The following is a 19,831-nucleotide window of genomic DNA, read 5'->3' on the forward strand; positions in this document are numbered from 1 at the left end:
AGCTTCTCATCTTATATCCAGATCTTCTATGGAAAAAATTAACCTACTTTTGCAACGGAACATTACTTGGGTAGCAATGGGTTTATAATTACACTGTAGTCAAATATGCAAAGAGAAACCTGCAGATAATTTTTTTCAGAATGAAAAAAGAAAATAATGCCATTTTACCCTATATTCACCCTCAAAATAAGGTTGTCTGAAGTAGTTTCTTTCTGAGGAGATTCTGACTATAGAAGAATAAATGGACACTGAATTGGAGCTAAGATCTTTGAATTTTCTGTAGTTACTAAGAAAAATGGTGCCTCACTACTTTAGAAAAGAGGCTTTTGCTTTATTTATTTATTTATTTATTTATTTATTTATTTATATTTATTTTGGTTCTGCCTGTTGTCTTACTGGAGTTAGCTAGGCTGAAAAGCATGTGGCTCCTCCTGTGGGCCATGGAAGGGCTACATGAGATATTCCAGTTAGGTCACAAGAATGTCTCTCTAAACCATGTTCTTTATACTGGGACAAGGAATAATACTGACATCTTTAAAAGGACCTGGAACAGGATGGCCCCTCAGACCAAAAGTTTCATGCAAAACTTGTAGAAAATTCCTGGCCAGACTGGATTAGAGACTCTCTGATTTCAGGAGGAAAAATTCTGGCATTCTTAGTTTCTATTAAACTCAACTTTTATAGGGAAGATAGTTGACTTTGAACCCAAGTCACAATCATTTTGAAATAATCTATTCAGAAAAAAATGGAATATTGTACTAACCTCTACTCTACTGAAAAGCCACACAGAACATGGTATTCATTTCACTCTCTTAACAGGAGTAAATAGAGGAAATTCTTGGCAGGAAAGCAGACTATATCCAGCCTGACTGAGGACAAATTAAAGTCTGTTTAGTGCCTGGGGGTATGAGTTTTACAAGTCACAAACTCAAGGGAGAACAAAACTGGAAATTTCTTCCTTTTCCTATAAATTAATTTAATTTCAATTTTAATGTCCCATCTTTGCCTCATGGCAGAAAATTTAATTATTTCTAGGTCAGCTCAATCGCTTTAGTACTTTTTCAGTTATCTTGGGTTTGGCTCAGTAAAATGTGATATTTTTGTCCTTCTTTATATTAATTAGAATAACACTAGCTTCAGCAATAAATATACCCAAAAGTCTTGGTGGCTTAGCACAATTAAATTATATTTTTTACTCAGGAAAGGTTCTATGTGGTTGCTCCTGATTGGCAGGTGGCCTTCCATGTGATGATGTATGGATCTTGGATCGTTCTGTCTCATGGCTCCTGCTGCCTCCAGGTACTCAGAATCAGCCAACAGAGGGGAAAAGACTTCAGGAAGAGTTCTATGTACCTCTTCAGCCCAGAAATGACTGGCTTGTATTTAAATGGTGAAGGATAGTCATGTGGCTTCATCTACATGCAATGGAAGGCTGAGAAATGTTGTCCCTAGCTGGGCAGCTACTTCTCGAAAGGAAGCATAGGTTATTGTGGTAACCAAGATGTCTCTGCCTTTCATCTTTGCAGTTAATCACTTAAAAAAATATCATCTTTTGCCAGTTATAGTTTTTTGAGATTAGAGAACTCAGGATTCCATGGGGGAGGGGGGCGAGAAGGGGAGAGTTCTCCTTGCGTTAATGATTGATTATATTTTGCACCTGAAAATGGGATCACATCCTTTTTCTTCTACCCACAGATATTAGAGAAAATTTAGTATAGATTTTCAAAGTTATACACTGTAGTTTCTGGAATTCAGGTCTGTGGTTTTACATTTTAAGTAAAATACCCAAATTATAGCAGTCCCACATGCAATGAGAAACATGGCTGGTTCATATGAGCCTTGAAAGGTTGGTTTCTGAATTCATTCTGATCAGAGCACCCAGATAACGCTTGGATATCACATGGGTATTTCGGGCAGGATGTAAGAAGGCACAGGGAGAAAGGGGTTGAGCCTATATAGAAAAAGCAAAATTTTCAGAAATTCTCAGCAGACTTCCTCCTGGGTCTCATTGTCCAGAACTGTTATGTATTCCCTCACAGGAATAAGAGAGGAGCCTAGGAAAAGTAGCTTTCAAGTTGGACTAACAGATGTTTCAAACAAAATTGGGGTTCCCTTAATAAGGAAGAAGGGGGCAGCCTGGGTGGCTCAGCGGTTTAGTGCCGCCTTCAGCCCAGGGCGTGATCCTGGAGACCCGGGATCAAGTCCCACATCAGGCGCCCTGTATGGAGCCTGCCTCTCTCTCTACCTGTGTCTCTGCCTCTCTCTCTCTCTCTCTCTCTCTCTCTGTGTGTGTGTGTCTCTCATGAATAAATAAATAAAATCTTAAAAAAATAAGGAAGAAGGGGGAAAAATAACAATGTCTGACTCAACATTAATAGGCCAATCAATCTGCCTGAGGTAATTATAAGCTTGTTTCCACTTCCCAGAGGGCTTGGTCTCAGTGGTGTGTGTGTGTGTGTATGAGGGCGGGGGGGGGGGGGGGGGAGAAAGAGTGAGAGAGAGACACACACACACACACACACACACACACACACACACTAGGTTTATTGGTGCTGTGGTGCTGAGCATGAACCCCTAGGCAATCCAGAGACTGCTTTCATTTAAAATGGTCTGTAACTTAGTGGCTAATGAACCAGGATGTCTATAGATTTATACATCTGCTTTTCCATATTTTTCAGTCTTGGATTCTCTTCTGAACTTGCTAGGTCATATTCTAAGCAGGTGTTCTATTTAAACTGGGAAGAAGCACCCTTTAAAAAAAGCTCTCTGCTCTCCAGCTGTCTCTCTTCATTAAACACACACACACATTCCAGAGTTTCTAAGTTTTTGAGTAAAAAGGAGAATCAACTAGGTCAAACTATATGTGTAGATGGGAGGATAGGGAAAGATGGGTGCCTGGGAAGAGGAAAAAACCAGATGTTTAATATTTGTCCTTTTTGGTGTTTTCTCTTTTCCAAATTGGTTTCCCAAGTGAGAGCTAAGAATGTGCAAGCCTTGGTTCATTATTCAATGCATTATATTATCTCTAATATAACCCTAAGGGACTGGCATAACTGCACTGTCTTTTCTTTTCCAGGACCCCCATGTCCTATTTCTCATCAAACACCACATGGTTAGCCAGACTCAGAAATTCCCTTAAAGATCTATGAACAATTCTCAGGCGAAATCAAAAGAAACAATTGACTTCCCCATTCACTCATTTTGACCAATGTTCTAGTCTCATTGAGTTGCTTGCAGATATAAGAAAACTTTAGGCTATCTCATGCCTCTGAATTCACTTAGATTGTTCTCTCTGATGGAGTCACTCATCTCTGCTCACTTCTACAACCCCTGGCTTTGCATCCCATCCGCAGTCCTTTCTTATCATCGTTGAAACATAGTAGGTTTAAGGACGAGTTCTTTAAAATAGCAGGTCCTTATCCCTTCACCTCCACCCAAGTGGAAATTATTACTGCTTTTTGGGATGTTACCATGACCTAGAAAGCCCAAGTGTGCTTATACTACACTTGGTTAAATATATTTGCTTTCACACCATCATCCTCAAATCACTGGTTAACTATTTAAAATCCAAGAACATATTTTTTTTTCCCACCTTTGAATTTCTAGTACCTAAAATGGAGACTTCTTGGGACATAGTATGCATTCAATAACATTCCTTGCAATAAAAAGTTGAGATTACTAATAACAATGAAGATGAACCCATAAACTTCAAGAAAGCCAAGCATACACAAACATGGAATTATTAAATAGAAAACACTAGGAATAATAATATATCCTATAAAAAGATGTTTCATTTTTTGAGAGATCACCAAAGTTTCATTGAACATGTCATGTAGTAGTTTTCTTTACTTTCGGTTTTTCCACAAAAAGTCTATTTCTTAAAATAAGCCACATCTATCCTTCAAAAATCTAATTGTAGGCAATGGCTTGACATTTTTTTTAATGATAATCTTGTTATTTTAGCAGTTCTACTTTGTTCTCTACATATTATATTAAGTCCATATGTAGGAGATAAAAAGTACTTCCTTTAATCAGAATTCCAAATTAAGCTATTGTATTTGGAACCCAGCTTTAGAAATCTTGTCTTCAAATAGCAAGTCTTGGCCTCCCTCAGACATTGTGATATGAAAATCTGAGTATGTGGAGCTCTAAACTAGTAGAGCTCCCTTTGCTGAAGGCCAGCATTTCCCTGGAGGTAGAGAAGTAAGATGTGGATTCTGAACTGGGTGCCCAGACCCATTTGTTCCTTTGGCCTCATCTCTTTCTCACCCCTCCACTTTCCAATTGGAGAAAAACTTGAAATTAGATGACTTGCCGGAGGCCACATACCTAGTTTTCTCTCAGGGTAGGCCAACACACAGGGCTTCTTGACCAGGGTACAGGAGTGAAGAATCAAATATCAAAATGAACAGCCCGTTTTGCTTTTGTAGATATAGCTGGATTATAAAAAATTTAAAGTGCATCCCATTTAGCAAAACCTCTAAACATGCTCTTCACAGTGACATTATATATGCTGAGTCATCCTCTTCTTGCCCTTTTATTTTTTTATTTTTTTTTTTATTGGTGTTCAATTTACTAACATAGCCCTTTTATTTTTTATTTTTAAAAAATATTTATTTATTTGAGAGACACAGAGCATGAGTGGGGTGAAGGGCAGAGGAAGAGAAAGCAGCAGACTCCCCACTGATCAGGGAACCCAACAACATGTGGCTCAATCTGTGGACTCCAGGATCATGACCCCAGCCTAAAGCAGACGCTTAAGCAACTGGCCACCCGGTGCCCCTTCTTGTCCTTTTATAACTGAAAAAGTTGACAAAAATGTTGGACTAATAATGATAGATAAATATGAATTATAATTTACATCTCTATGAATGTGCTTAATACTTTACAAAGTACATTCCTATATTGGATTTCCCGGATCCTTACCAGATCCAGATCGGCATCGCGGTCTGCATGACAGCCCCTGACCTGACCCATGCCTCTACTAGATGAGCCCAGGATGCATCCTGAGGCCTGCGGCTCTGCATGCAGTGCTCTGTGTGACACTTCACACTGTAGGAATCTGCTGATCAAGGGGAGGGCCACATGGATGGGAGGTAAAAAATATCAGTGAGGAATGTCTAGTCCCAACCCCAAACCTGCCACAGAGAATCTCTGCTAGCATTTGGACCTCCATGTGGGCTTTTGGAAGAGAAGCTCAGGTTTCAGAGAGGGGCTCAGACATGTGAAATCCAGTGATGAATAAATCTTCAGAAATGCCAAGCTCTGTTATTATTCTGAGTAACAATTAGTCCCCAGATGATTTTTATTTTAGGGAAGGAAATCTCAGAAGTGATTAGTCAACTAGTTGCACAGCTGCAAATATCTTCAGATTTGAAAACATTGCCCTTTTTGCAGAGGACAGGCAACAAGGTTCCAAATGCAAGCAAATTTTGCACATACAAAAAAACCACTCTGTCAGCAAGCTTAATTAGGTAGAAAAAGTTTGCCTCTAATTCCATTATAAAGGAAGACTATAAATCAACCAATCATAGGGTTTGGAGGCTGGAAGAAACCCCAATTTTGCTATTGCCCCACATGGCTAGGTTGGCAAATGCAGAAAGTAGATGAAATTTGATTCTGATTAGCGCTATAATAGAAAAACCATTTCTATTTTGACACACAATATTTCTTTACTAATATATTTTTAAATGTAATATGTTAATAGTTTGATATTTAATCTTTGAACCCTAATTAATTATTAACCTTTAACAAATATTTAATATCTATTAATGAATATTAAAAGCACATAGGCTTTTTACTTCTTAATATATGTTTACAAAACAGAACAGAGGAAATATTACCTACAAGAAATACCATATCTTATTCATATTCTCTCAGTAATCCTGGTTCCTGAACATCCAGGGCAAATTTTGTAGGGGAAAAGTGGAATAACAATGCCTCTCTCATAGGATTATTGTAAATTTCAGTGGGAAAATATTTGTTAGTCACTGAGTTGTGTTGAGTGGTCAACAAAGTTCACGTCTTTCTTTCTTGTTTCCCTCACATAAAGGTGGGAACTAAGGAGTTTAACCAACTAAGGCTTCAGATTAAACTAAATTGGAAATATTTTCTTTTGAGCTTCTTTTTAAAAAGTGCATGTTTATTCTCACCTCTCTGTAACAGGAAAGGTGGGAAGTCTGGAAGGGTCCCTTCTTCATGGCGAAAACTTGCTTTCAGTAGGTGCATTAGCCAATGATCCACTGATGATTGAATTTTTAGAGTATCCTTGCTTCTGAGTACTTAAGCCGTTTGCTGGATTCAGTCTAGCTATTCACAAGGAATATTTATTGATTCCCTACCCACACCTATCTTCTGGGACATAACTAAATCCTCTTGGAATGTTTAGAGTCTGGGGAATATATCGTATTATACTGTCTGACCAGTGTTGAGTGCTGGGAATACAAAGCACTCTGGAATTCAAAGGAGAACAAGATCACCTCCTCCTTTGGGGGTGTAAGAGATCTACTTGGAGAAAGTGGGATTTGGAGAGAGAAGCAGTGGGGGCGGACTTCACAAAGAAGAGCATGGAGAAGGTGGAATGGTTAATAGTTCTCGAAAGAAAAAAGGAAAGAGAGGAATATTCCAGAAAAAGGAATAGGCCAGTTTATTTAGAGCCTGAGGGTTTGTGCATTATCATGATTAATCACAGGAACAGTTGCCAAGCTTTCATTATAAAAATATTCTCCAGGAGGATTCATCAAGTTCTATTGCCTATTAATTTCTGTTGATGCATTTTATTTAGCATCTTCAATGACAGAGGACACTTTTTTTAAAAAAAGAAACGGAGGCAATAAGATGAAGCTCATTAGATAAATGATTTACGTGTGATATTTTAAAACTAAGCAATGTTATCGCCCCAAGCAAATTATGAGTCTTTAGTTTTAATATGTTTGCAGTGTCCTTGAAAGTTCTAAGTTTATGGCTTAACATTTTTATTTAGTACATATAAGTGAATAGTGTTTTATCATCTCTAATTTACTATTTATTAAGAAATTACAACACAAGGCAATGTAGTGCTGTGGTATATGATTTGATTTGGAACTTTACAAAATATTTAGAGGCACCTGGGTGGTTCTGTTGATTAAGCATCTGACTTTTGATTTTGGCCCAGGTCATGATCTCAGGGTCATGAGATTGAGTACTGAGTCAGGCTCTGTGCTAGATATGGAGCCTGCTTAAGATTCCTCCTCTCCTTCTACCCCTCTCCCCTCCTGGCCTTTCCTTTTTTTTTTTAATATTTATTTATTTATTCATGAGAGACACACACACATAGAGGCAGAGGCACAGGCAGAGGGAGAAGCAGGCTCCTTGCAGGGAGCCCTATGTGAGACTCGATCCTGGGATCAGGCCCTGGGCCGAAGGCAGATGCTCAACCGCTGAGCCACCCACACATCCCTCCTGGCCCTTCCTTTAAAAAAACTGGCTTATGGTCTTACTTTTACCATGAAAATGCTCTTGTATGACCTTGAATATATTTCCCATCTGTGAATCTGTGTACTTGAGTGTAAAATAGATGAGACTAAACTTAAATGCATTTTAATTCCTCAAGTTTTAAAATTGCATACTATAAATATATAGACACACACATATTTTTTTAAAACTACAATACTCTTTTTATGTTTTTTTAAAAACCACACCCATGAGAATGGGATCTGCACTGTTCAAATAATTATTTCTTAGGTAGCCAGAGAATTTTTCAAGGGCTACATAACAGTTTGTAGCCCAGCTAAACCTTACTGTCAAAACCAACATCCTAAAGAAATGTCATGAGAGAAGATGATTTTAAAAGCAGGTCCCCTTTCTGTTCTTGGTTAGGTGAGGCTTGCAAGGAATTCTGAAACAGGTGTAATTTAACATTCATTACAGCATCACTTGAAGCTTTGCAGTTCCAAAGTGTATGTACCCATACACTTGACCTAAATGACCTTTTATGAAAGATAAAAATTCACTCAAGCCTCACCACTGGAACTGGCGAGGGATGCTCCCCTTAGGAAGACTGTGCTATTTTCTATCTTGAGGACATATCCACAGGAGGTCAACAGCTGATGAGTGGTTACCCCACATGTGAGTATAGCTAAAAAGTCCCTCTGGTAATCATCTCCCTCCATTTTCCAGCAAGAAGACTGAGCTCCCACTCTCCGAGCCTATGTGTTAGGACACTTGCCTATACCTACTAGCACAGACCATTGATTGAACATTGCTGATGCATCTCTATCAACAGAAGCCAGGCCGGATTGCTCAGAGCCCCTGCAAGAAAGCCCATGATGGGTTTTTGCATAGTTATAGTTTCTCACAGCCCCAAGAAAACCTTTCAGACGTTTTCATAAGGCTGAGTCCTATATGGGCATGTAATTCTAGCTACACATAAATAAATAACATCAGTGCTAATAGTACATACACTTTGTATTGTGAGGTAATTTTGTCCTAAATGCTTATTGCTATACATTTCTAATTCCCTTCAGAATAAATAGCTTTTCTTTACAAAGTGGTTAATGAAAGATTAAGCTCTTTTTATCCCCTGGTTTTCTATTTAATGAAAACAAATGCATACATCTTCTTTAAGGTTTGAGACCCTATCTCTATCCCCCAAAGCATATTTTAATTTTCTAGCTTTGTTTTTTCATATTTAAAGGTAATAAATTATATAAACCAACATAAAACTATGATTATAAAAACTATAATTCATCCTAAACCTCTATTACTTGATCATTTGAAGTTAGCCATGGTGTAGTGCAAAAATCACAGTAAAACACAGTTAGGCAGATCAGGATTGAGACTCTGGGCCTATTAGTTAATAGTATGGTAACTTCTGGAAGTTGCTTAAATTTTCTGAGCCTTTGTTCTTACCTATCAAATAGGGATGATAATCTGAAACCATAGGGTTATAAAATAAGATAATGAGATAATGTGTTTGGCACATAAGAGGTGTTCAAAAATAGTACTCGTTTTTTGCCCTCTCCTCCTTAATCATGTTGGAAGCACAGGGCAGGAATTTAATTAATGTTTCACTGAAAAAGAAATATCAGAACTCATGATTTTATTTCAAGCCTTCTGTTTTCCTGACTTATATACTGTCCTGAGTTATCCTGATCTTTTTGTTGGCCACAATTACCACCTCTATGCTTGCTGATGGCCTCTTTATTTTTATTTCTGGTCCAAATCACTTTCCTGTGCTCTGGACTCTTATACCTATATGCTTTTTAGGACATGCCTCTGTTAAACTCACTTTAAAGTCTACATTTCCCAAATTGATTTTGGCATCTTCCACTTACCATGAAAAAAATACAATAACAATCAAATAATTTGGCTTTTGGGCATCCCTGGGTGGCTCAACAATTTAGCGCCTGCCTTTGGTCCAGGGCATGATCCTGGAGTACCGGGATCAAGTCCCACATCGGGCTCCCTGCATGGAGCCTGCTTTTCTCTCTCTCTCTCTCCCTCATAAACAAACAAAGAAACAAACAAACAAACAGTTTGGCTTTTCTTGCTTTGTTTCCTATTGTGAGTGCCCAAGCTTGAATTTTGGGTTACAGCTTGGACACTTCTCTAACTTCTTCACATCCAACTACTAAGTCCCATCCCTTCCACTTCCAGAATATATTTCAGATCCATCTATAACTCTCCAGTCTTAATCGCTATTACTCTGCTTCAGACCACCATCATCTATTGCCTGAATTTTTCCAACCAACTTTCAACTGGTCTCTCTGCTTCTAGGCATGCTTCTCTCTAACCTGTGGCTCATAAAGCAGACAGAAAGACCTTTCTAAATCTACTGCATATTGTGTCTCTTCCATGTGTAAAAACCAGGCTTATCACCATTCTAACAGCTTACATGATATACCATTAACATGCTTTCTTTACAGTAGGCTCACTCTCTAGACCTCCTTGAGGACTCAAGCATTCGTTGTAGTGTCATAGCCAATAGCTCCCAGTTACGTCCCTCCTTGGGACTTTCCCTCAGCCGAAAGTACTTGCACAAGGTTATACCTTTCCCAGGGCAGCTGCCATGCAGTGGCAGCTCCTCTCAGAGGTATGAAATTCCATCCCCTTATCCCAGAGAAAACTCTGAAGGTCCATCCCAATTTAAGAGCTCCCTGTGGGATTTGCTGAAGACTTTGTTGTAATTATATTATAGTCCTGAACATAGAGATAGAAGTTGAGTAGTAGACTACGTTCATTGCTTCACAGGTGTTGATATTGAAAGTTCTCCCAATAAACTTCTAGCATGAAAGTCTCAACCTTTGAGTCTATGTTCCAGAGAACTCAACCTTTGACAACAAAACTCTCCCCTGGACTATTTAGTGTTTCAGCTTCATACTGCATCACTTCTTCCCTTTGTATTCTATTCTTCATCCAGTCTCACCTAAATTTCAGTTCTTCAACTATACAGCACTCTACTTTTAACATTTGCCCTTTTCTCTAGGCTCTCTTCCCTCATTTTTTGGATCTTTGCTTAAAGTGTCACTTCTTTCAGGAGGCTTTGCTGATTCAGATTCTGGTTGTAGGCTCTGTAAATAAAGGGAATTATGCACCATCGTATCCTCATTCATTTCACAGTGTTTGGCTTATGTTCATCTTTCCAAGAATGCTGAATGATCGAAAGAATACATGAATGAATGAATGTTAGTTAAGACTGGATTTACAGTGGTTAAAACTAAGACATTCATGGAAGAATCTATATGCTTATTTAAGAATGATCGTGCGTATTTTGGATAAGAACTTTAGTTTTTACTGAATATAACTGTGTGTGTTAATTCAGGTACTCATTAGATTATTTATCATTCAAATGGAGGAATTTTTAAATATCCCGTAATGCAAAGCCACCTGAGTGGCTCAATGGTCGAGCATCTGCTTTTGGCTCAGATCATGATCCTAGAGTCCTGGGATTGAGTCCCACATCAGGTTCCCCACAGGGAGCCTGCTTCTCCCTCTGCCTAGGTCTCTCTCTCTGTGTCTCTCATGAATAAATAAAATGTTTTTTTAATCCCACAGTGCAGAGCCCTCCATAGGAGTTGGTTAAAAAATGTCAATTCCACTTCCACTAAGAATTTATGTCCAGTTATATTATTTTAAAATATTTATTTATTTATTTATTTATTTATGAGAGAGAGAGAGAGAGAGCCGGAGGAGGGACAGGGGGAGAGAGAATCTTGCGTGGACTCGCCCTGAGTGCAGAGCCTGACATAGGGCTCGAACTCATGAACCTGAGATCATGACTTTATCCAAAACCAAGAGTCAGAGGCTTAACTGATTGAGCCATCCAAGTGCCCCATTAGTATTATTTTTCTAACAATACCTCTTCCAGAAACATCTGTCTTGAAATTTTGTTAGAACTTACAATGATACTTTTTTCCTCCCCACCATCTACTCTATTGTTCCCAACAATGAGCTATCTGGGAAATGAAAGACTAAAATCGATCAAATCCCATTAGGGTAGTTTTATTAGGTGACCCAAGAAATAAAAGAGCCCAACAATGGTATTTGAAGTAGTAAATTCCTAGCCTTATGCTATAAAATGGAAAAGAAGGAGGAAAGTCGATATAAATGCTAACCATCCTTCACACTGGCTCCCTCAAGATGGGTTTCCCTGGAAGTGTGGCAGGTTGTTGCATGTCTTTAGGATCAGACTTTGAGTAATCAGATGCTCCCCTGGGGAAGAGGGTAGGACTTCCTAAACATTTCCAGGTTAGAAAGTCACTCCTGTTAGCCTAGGGCAATTCTTCAGGAAAGGAGAAAGTTAGGATCTATTTGATATCAACACTGACAACAATTGGGGGTCCACACACTGTCCTGGTAAAGGGATTTTACCAATGTCTATGATGCTATTCCCCTACCTCTGTGCCTGTATCTTGAGATAACTACAGTCTATGCATGATGCTTGCTGTCTTCCTTATTTTGACCTCAAACTTTTCTTTTGGGACAGAGTACCAGAATTCCCTCCATTGTCAGAAATTATCACTAATTTTCTTAGAATTTATAAGTACACTATACACTGTTGACAATCTTATTTCTAAATTGAAAACAGAAAATAATTCTAGTCTAGATTTCATAACTTTTGATTTACTATTATACTATTATTAAATCTCTCATTGAGATAGAAGAGAATATTGAAATCTAGTAGATTCTTACAAAGCATGTTAGAAACAAGTTATTTTCTAAAGTTCCAACATTATCCTTGTTTTTTGAAGACTTGGAGACATCGTTGGTGTCAGTGGGAAGTTTGCACATAACTATTTGTTTATTCTCAATCAAATATCAAAGAGATGAACTGGTGCTGAGACTATTAGAGTGCTTTATAGGGAACCTGAAGGAAGCTGTAATCTAGGTCCATCTCCCATGTAAGAGCTTTGGGTAAGGCCTACACTTGTTCATAAAAAGGTGTTACCTTCCAATCTACACATTTGATAGCAAAGGGGTAAGAATTGCTCGTATCCAACATCCCAGAATATTCATATTTTAGACTTGTCAGAAACTGTAACATCAAACTCTGCTTTGGGACTCTTATCAAAAGTTAGAGAAGTTGAGTTTATAGAGGATACTTTGATGGCATGCAGCTCAGTCTTCTCAGCAGTTTCTTTAGACCTCATTATTGCATAAGCAAAGAGCTTTATCCTGGGACCATACAATTTTGTTTTGTTTTGTTTTGTTTTTAAATCAAGGATAGAAACTAGAAGCACATAATGGTCAAATTCTAGAGCAATCCACTGCAGGTTTCATTTGATTATGATCCCATCATTTTCACTAGGGTGGAACCATAAGAGGCTGTGGTTGAAACCACTGCAGTGTCTGTTAATAGTCTGACCAAACAGTTGCAGTTTAAAACCAAAGATCATCTAAATATGTATCTTTTGGACAGAAGAGAAAAAAATTCAGTGAAAATTGGCTTCAAACTCAAGTTTAGAAAGGATTTTAAACAAGATTATGTAAGTCAAACTAAAAATGCATGCAAATCACTACCTAAGCACTGACTATGAAACTTAGCACATTCATTGCTAAATTAGAAAGTAGTTGGACAATTCTTTGCTCCCTGGAGAGTGTGAAAACCTCCAGGCCCATGGCCAATAGACTGAATGCCTGCTTAACTTCAGGCTGCCTAGAGACTCACTGTTGTTATTGAAAGCCTATCACATGGCACAGATCTAGCTCCGGCAGGTGAGATTTAGGGAAAAGGAAAGACCATGTTCATCCATCTCAAAGGGCTTCTCTACCTTTGCCAAAACAGAGTGCATCCTCGTCTCTGGGAGGAAAAGAAAATTGTTTTAAGAATTGCTTATTAAGGGAAAAGAGACTTTTTACAGATTTTTAAGAATATACATATGTGTATACATACATATATATACATACACACATATATATTTAGGTTTCTATTTAAAATCTAGTTAATGTATAGGATAATATTAGGTTCAAGGGTACAATATCATGATTCAACAAATCCAATATCACCTGTGTTCATCATGACAAATTCACCCCTTACTCTCCATCACCTCTTGCCCCCAGCCCCTGGACTCCCTCCCCTCCCCCTCTGGTAACCAACAGTTTGATTTCTAATCTTAAGAGTCTGTTTCTTGGCACCTCGCTCTTTCTCATTTTTCCTTTGCTCGTTTGTTTTCTTTCTTAAATTCCACATTTAAAACAATTTTGCGCTTAGAGATTAAACATTTACCTTAGCTTTTGCATAAAATATCCAAGTTGACTCAAAAAGGACACAAGAGATCTTTAGATTTTTATCTGGACAAAGTCAAAAATAAATCTGCTTCAGGGCTATCTTATAGGACTCTGGTATTCGCCTCATATCCTCTTGGCTACACAGGTCATGAAACCTCTGCTACTCTACACCTCCTTCGTACATGCTACCTCTGCTTGTTTGGGTGATGGCAGCTACAGCTGACAAAGGGTGATCACAAAACACTGGGGCTACTTAAGGGGAAATCTCTCTGTGTTCCCCACATCTGTTTGCATCTGAAGCATTATGCTACAGGGGTGGGCGGGTAGTAAATCTCCATGGGACAAACATTGAGCAGGGGCAGACAGGAGAGAGGTAGGAGCCAGCAAGTAGATGGTCTTTTCCTTTCTCTTAAGGACAGTCCCAAAGCATGGTTTTGTTACAGGGCCTGTCCAGAGACTTCCCACATGGCTAAGTGATCAGCTGTGTCTCTTGGTGAAGCAAGCCAGCTCCAGCACCCCCACACCCCACCCCGCTTCTTTCCCTCTGTTTGCTCTTCTGTGACAGCCTCAGGCGGTTTGCTAGTCAGCCTTGGCTAAGACTAGAACAGAATCCTTTTACTGCTTGATGAAATAATTATGAAACACTGTAAATTTCAACCATATAACAAAATTTCTAAACCCCAGCTTAATACTTCTTTTCAGGTTTTATTTTCATTAAGAAAACAGCTAAACACAAGAAGAAAAACGAGAAAGGCTTAAATGAGAAGTGGTAAGAGTGGTTTTCTTTCTTTCTTCTTTCTTTTTTTCTTCCTATTGCATATTCCTATTTTCAATTTTTTTCTCTAAAGTGCAGGTATTTATGCATTTAAAGAACTACTAAAAGAATATATAATAGAATTTTATATTTTATTTTAAAATGTTACAGCTCTTATTTTTTCTAACCTACCTTGAAGCATTATTCTATGAAGTGTTTTTCCATTACTATATCTCAAGTACCAAAATGGAGTTAAGTAGATGCTCAAAAAATGTGTGAATGAATAAGTGGATTATTGAGGGAAGCATATGAAATAGCTATTTCACTCATTTCCAAACAATTATTTTCGTCTCCTTATCTCTACCACATTACATCTGCTTTCCTCCATTTTTACCACCCAATTCAAGTTCCCATCATCTCTTGCCGAAACTCTTGCAAAATCTTCTGAATTATAATCCCTGCTTGTTTTCTTGCCCTTTCTTTGTTGCTACTCCAGGAAGCAGCCAGAAGGACCTTTAATATATATATATATATATATATATATATATATATATATATTAAAGTATGTCATTCCACTGCTTAATGCATCTAGAAGAAAACCCAAAGCCCTTATCAAGTCACACAAAGCCCTCCATGATATGGCCCCAGCCAGGCACTGGCCTCATTTCCTACACAGCCCTTCTTTTCCTCAAAGAATTTCCTGCCTTAGCAGATTTGCCCATACTCTTCCCTTTGTCAGGAATGCTCTGACTCTGGATCTTTATATGACTTATTTTCTAGTTATTTCAGCCTCACATTATATACAACCTCCTCCATGAGGTGTTTCCCTGGTGAACCAATGCAATTTTAGCCCTCTGTTTCCTCTCACAGCACCCTGACTTCCTTTCATTCCAGCCTTTGCCACTACCAGAATTTGGCTTATTCATTTACTTGTTTAGCTGCCCGCCCCCCCATGTCCCTTCCTCATTCAGCATACATGTACTGGAATGTATGCTCAAAACAAGACAGGGCTTACTCACACTTGTTCTGCACTTGGTGTATACCAGACACAGAATATTTATTTCCACTGTTAATTTTGGACCTAGTATTTTATACAAAGCTCTTAAAGTTCCTTGATGTTGGAAATGTGATTCTGAAATCTCGGGCAGCTTTGACTTGAATCCAGCGAGGGGAAAACAAATGAATGAAATACTTCTTTGATGACAGTGCCCCACAAAGATCTAAATTATATCCAGCTACTGATTTTGAAAAACTCAATAAGGGGACAAGAAGATCTTGGCAAAAACTACCTGTTCACTCTTTAGAACTCTCATATTTTGTTGCCACCTTTATTCTTTTTTAAAAAATCATGTTATAATCTTTCTGAAATTTTAAAATACATTCGTGTCTCCATGCTTTTGTGGTTGATGGTTTCCTAGGGCTAATAATGTAACTCTTCAAGTTGAGATGATCTTAGTTTTGCTTTTCTTGCAGGAAAATACTGGAGTTATTTCCCTGCAGAATTTAAGACTGAGATTACCCAAAGTAATTTCATCTAGTTAATTGCTCCACTGTGACCTAAAAGACCTTTCTTTCCCACTGGTGTTACCAGAAACTTGACATCATCAGATAGTGAAATAAGAGGTACTGACAACTGAGGCCTCAGCCTAATCCTTTTGGCATCTTTGCATAAAACAGACTCTAACTACTGGCTGACAGTTGCCCAAGAAGTCAGTGAGATTGCTGCTACCAAAAAGCCCTCCTGTAATTAAGAACTCAGATCAGTAGTCCCTAAGAGCTTTGGAAGCAACCTCAAGGCTTTAGTTTCTTCTACACTTATTTTCTCTCCTTGCAACACACACATTTTTATGAAACCCCAAAATAGGAAACAGAAGTGCATGTGTGTGTGTGCGCGCACATGTGTAGTTTATTGCCCTGGGGATATGGCATAAGAACATTTTTCTTAAAAGAAAGGACTTCATTGTAAAAGACATCCTCACAGAAATTCTTTATTTTATGACATCGCTCCTTTATTTTCTTATGGTGGAAAGTGCTCTATGGAGAGTCAGTAAAATTGCTAGCCTCCACATTCATTTAATGTCTGCAGATAGAATTAAAAACACTTTAATGTGGCATCAGTCAAATATACCACTTCCTGGCCATGTTCAAATTGAGCTTAAGAGGGGTACCTGGGTGACTGAGCAAGAGATTAACATATATAAATATCATTTTTAGAAACTAAGTTCTAACTATTTAATAATGGACTCAAAGATTTCTCATCAGTTTAGTGATGCCTTTCTCTAACTGAAGTACCATCTTTGCTAGGAAAATGGCACTGATCCATTGTCTTTTTGTTTCTTATCAAAAATATTGAGCAACTATTTATTGGTGCTTGATTCTGTTCTCTGTACTGAGACAATAAAACGTTGATTTGTCTTGTCTCTTAATGTTCCAGTCATCCTCTTTTTCTGCTTAGGTATCCTATATTCACTAGTAGGATAAAATATCTTGCTCAGTTCTGAGCAGCATGGGCAACCAGGATTATTCTTTAAACCATGTTCATACTGAGACTAGTTCTCTTCACTAAAAAGGAATTTTATTTTCTCAACAATTTTCTTCTGTTCCCAAGAAGACATGAGAGGCCTACTGCTGAGAGCAGAAAAATTAGAATCTTCTTACAGAGTGAGCTTTGTACTTACTCTTCTTTAAGTTAATATAAGCAGTTAAAAGTAACACAAACATGAGAAACACATGCTGTTGGTAGACTGTTCTTTTTAAAAACTATGTACAGTCAATTTGCAGTTTATTCTCAGGCATAGTGTATTATTCTTTTTCTAAAGTAAAATTAGTTGGCAAATGTTTTGTAGATTTACAAATATATCCAGGTACTGAGTAAAAAAGAAGCATTTCTAAGACCTTTGTGTTGGTTTGGAGATGCCTGATGCATAACTAGGCAGCTAATCTTACCTACTGCCTGTGTTCTTAAATATAATTCTGTACAATCTAGATGCCACATAGGCATTAGGGATCCATGTTAGGTACACCCTTGCTATATTTGGTTAATTTATCCTTTTTCCTCTTCTCTGTGAAGCAACTAACTGTCACACACGGAGCCCTCATTCAGTGTGAACGAGTTAGAGTCATTAGCAACATGACTTTAAAGGAATATCCAAGTAGACAGTGGACCTGTCTAGATCCCGAAAGCATCTTCATCCGGTGACCTGCGGCTCTCTGCATTTAAGATTGACCTGATTTGTGCTTTCTGCCCACAAGCTCATTCTCACACCAGGGGGACAAGTCTGCCTCAAGGTTAAAGCCTCAGCATAGTATTCCAATTTAAACAGCGTCTTTGCCCAATGCTTGTTCTACTTGCTTTATGTCTAAACAGATTATAGAATTCATTCACCATAATGAAACTTGATCTTGCAACCTCATCATTATGCTCGTTGAACTATAGCGTACACCAGTTTTTCTAGTTATTTTTATTTGGCAGCCTGCTTTCCATTATTCTTCTTTTGATAAGAATCCCAAGATTTACTTTGGGCAAATTACTTCTCCTCATTTTTTGTGCAGTCAAGGTATTTTACTTTCTGTTGGTCAAGAGGAACAGCAAATGACTCAAGTTGGGCCAGCTGGATTTTCTCTCTCCCAAGGCTTAGAACTTTGAGCAGAGGGAACACAAGGAAAGAAAAATGGTCAGAGCCTGTGCATTTTGGGTAGTGGCACTCGGATAGGTCCACTACTTTGAATCTTTAGATCCTTGTTCGTTGAGGCCTCTTCTTCAGCCTTTTCATGAATTTTGAACTATGAACTATCCTCATAACATATCGTTTTCTCCTTAAGTTAGCCACAGTTGATTTTGTTGCTTGTTACCAGAGAATTCTGGCTGAAATATGTTGCTTTCCTGAGTGTCATTCTGAGCTGTATCTGTATTCTTTATGGATTTAATCAACAATAATTATTTTTGAATGTGCACTTTGGAGTAGATTTTGACATTTTGGAAATGGTTTTTCAGTAAGAGACCTGATACCAGCTTGCAATTCATGCTTAGTTAAAAAGAAGATAACTTAATCCTAGTCGTGCATTAAGTATTTGTTTGGGTGCCTAGAAAGAGTATATCTCTATGTTGGATTAAGAGAAAGATATAAAATAGCGAAGGATCCATATTTCCTATGGAAGGAAGTTTTAATTTACAGTCTAATAAGATTATACTAACCTATTCATAAACCTATTATATTTAACCACAGAAAGTTAAACAAAAATGTAAGTCTTAAGTAAAAACAAACAAAAAATAAAACCCACAATACAAAAACGTCACAAGGCAATCATGATTCATTGCCAAATGAAGGATAGAGCTAACACGGGCTGCAGTGTGAGAGGAAGGTGAGCTATGTAGTGCTGGAGTGATCTAAGGAAGTTTCATAGAGGCTTGCTGGAGGTTGGATTGAACAGTGCCAAGAAGGATGGGGTGTCCAGTAGAGTAGTGTTGTTAATTTAAGGTTTTCCCCCAACTCTGCAAAGCATGCCAAACCACATGACAGGGCAGATGTAAAGGATACATTACAATAACATCTTGAACTGGCCTTTGGCACATGGACACCTCACTCCTCTTACATTCTCCAGTTCAACTCTCACGCTCTCACATTAGCTTTCTTTCTCTGTGCTCAGATTGTCTGACTTGGCAACTCATTTGATCAAATCTCAGAGCTCCTGATCCTCCCACTTGCAGGTTGCAAATTGCCTCCTTCCTCCAATATTGATTTTGGAGTATCTTCTTGGTAATGCCCTTCTTCCAATGGGGCTCCTCTCCTGATATAAAACTGCCCTTTTGAGCAGCACCTCCTAGGTACATGCCAAGCTTCTCTCCTCTAAAGTCCCCAAAGGCTGTACTCATATAACTGGGAAGGCTGAATAGACTGAGGGAGAGAGACTCCAGAGTGATAAAGTACAGGCAAGACAGCATGAAGCTAAAGGCAGATGCAGAAAAGTGTATGAGATATTTCGGGGAGCAGCACCAGCTAATTGGGACAGGATTCAATGGGGAAATAGTGAAGGATAGAAATTGGGAAAGCAAGGTGGAGCTGATGAGTGATCAGAATGGATTTTATACTATAGGTGATAGCACATGATTGCTTTTAAGCAGCACCATCTATATCAACATTGACTGGATTTTAGAAAGTTTAATTTGGGAAGGTTATGACCAATAGATTGAAAGCAGAAGAATCTGGTAACAGCCAAGAGTTAGAGAGATGAAGTTATTGGCTAGATGGTGACACTTTATTTCACCTATATGGAAATAAGTGACTGATGAGAGAGGCATAATAATGTTTATAAGACCCAAAATGGTTTTTACTATGCTGGGCTTGGCAGAATAAACTACCAATTATTATT

At 38.2% G+C, this 19,831-nt stretch overlaps 1 long non-coding RNA gene across 1 annotated transcript in view; it reads left to right on the forward strand.

Moving 5' to 3' along the window:
• The window catches only part of LOC119867819, a 70,782-nt gene that overhangs the window by 2,755 nt on the left and 48,196 nt on the right, over positions 1-19,831 (forward strand). Inside the window, exon 2 of the long non-coding RNA XR_005384653.1 lies at positions 14,410-14,476. This is a non-coding gene — a long non-coding RNA (uncharacterized LOC119867819). The remainder of the gene's footprint in view (positions 1-14,409; positions 14,477-19,831) is intronic.

The sequence above is a fragment of the Canis lupus genome, chromosome 36, assembly GCF_011100685.1.
Source record: "Canis lupus familiaris isolate Mischka breed German Shepherd chromosome 36, alternate assembly UU_Cfam_GSD_1.0, whole genome shotgun sequence".
NCBI lineage: Eukaryota > Metazoa > Chordata > Mammalia > Carnivora > Canidae > Canis > Canis lupus.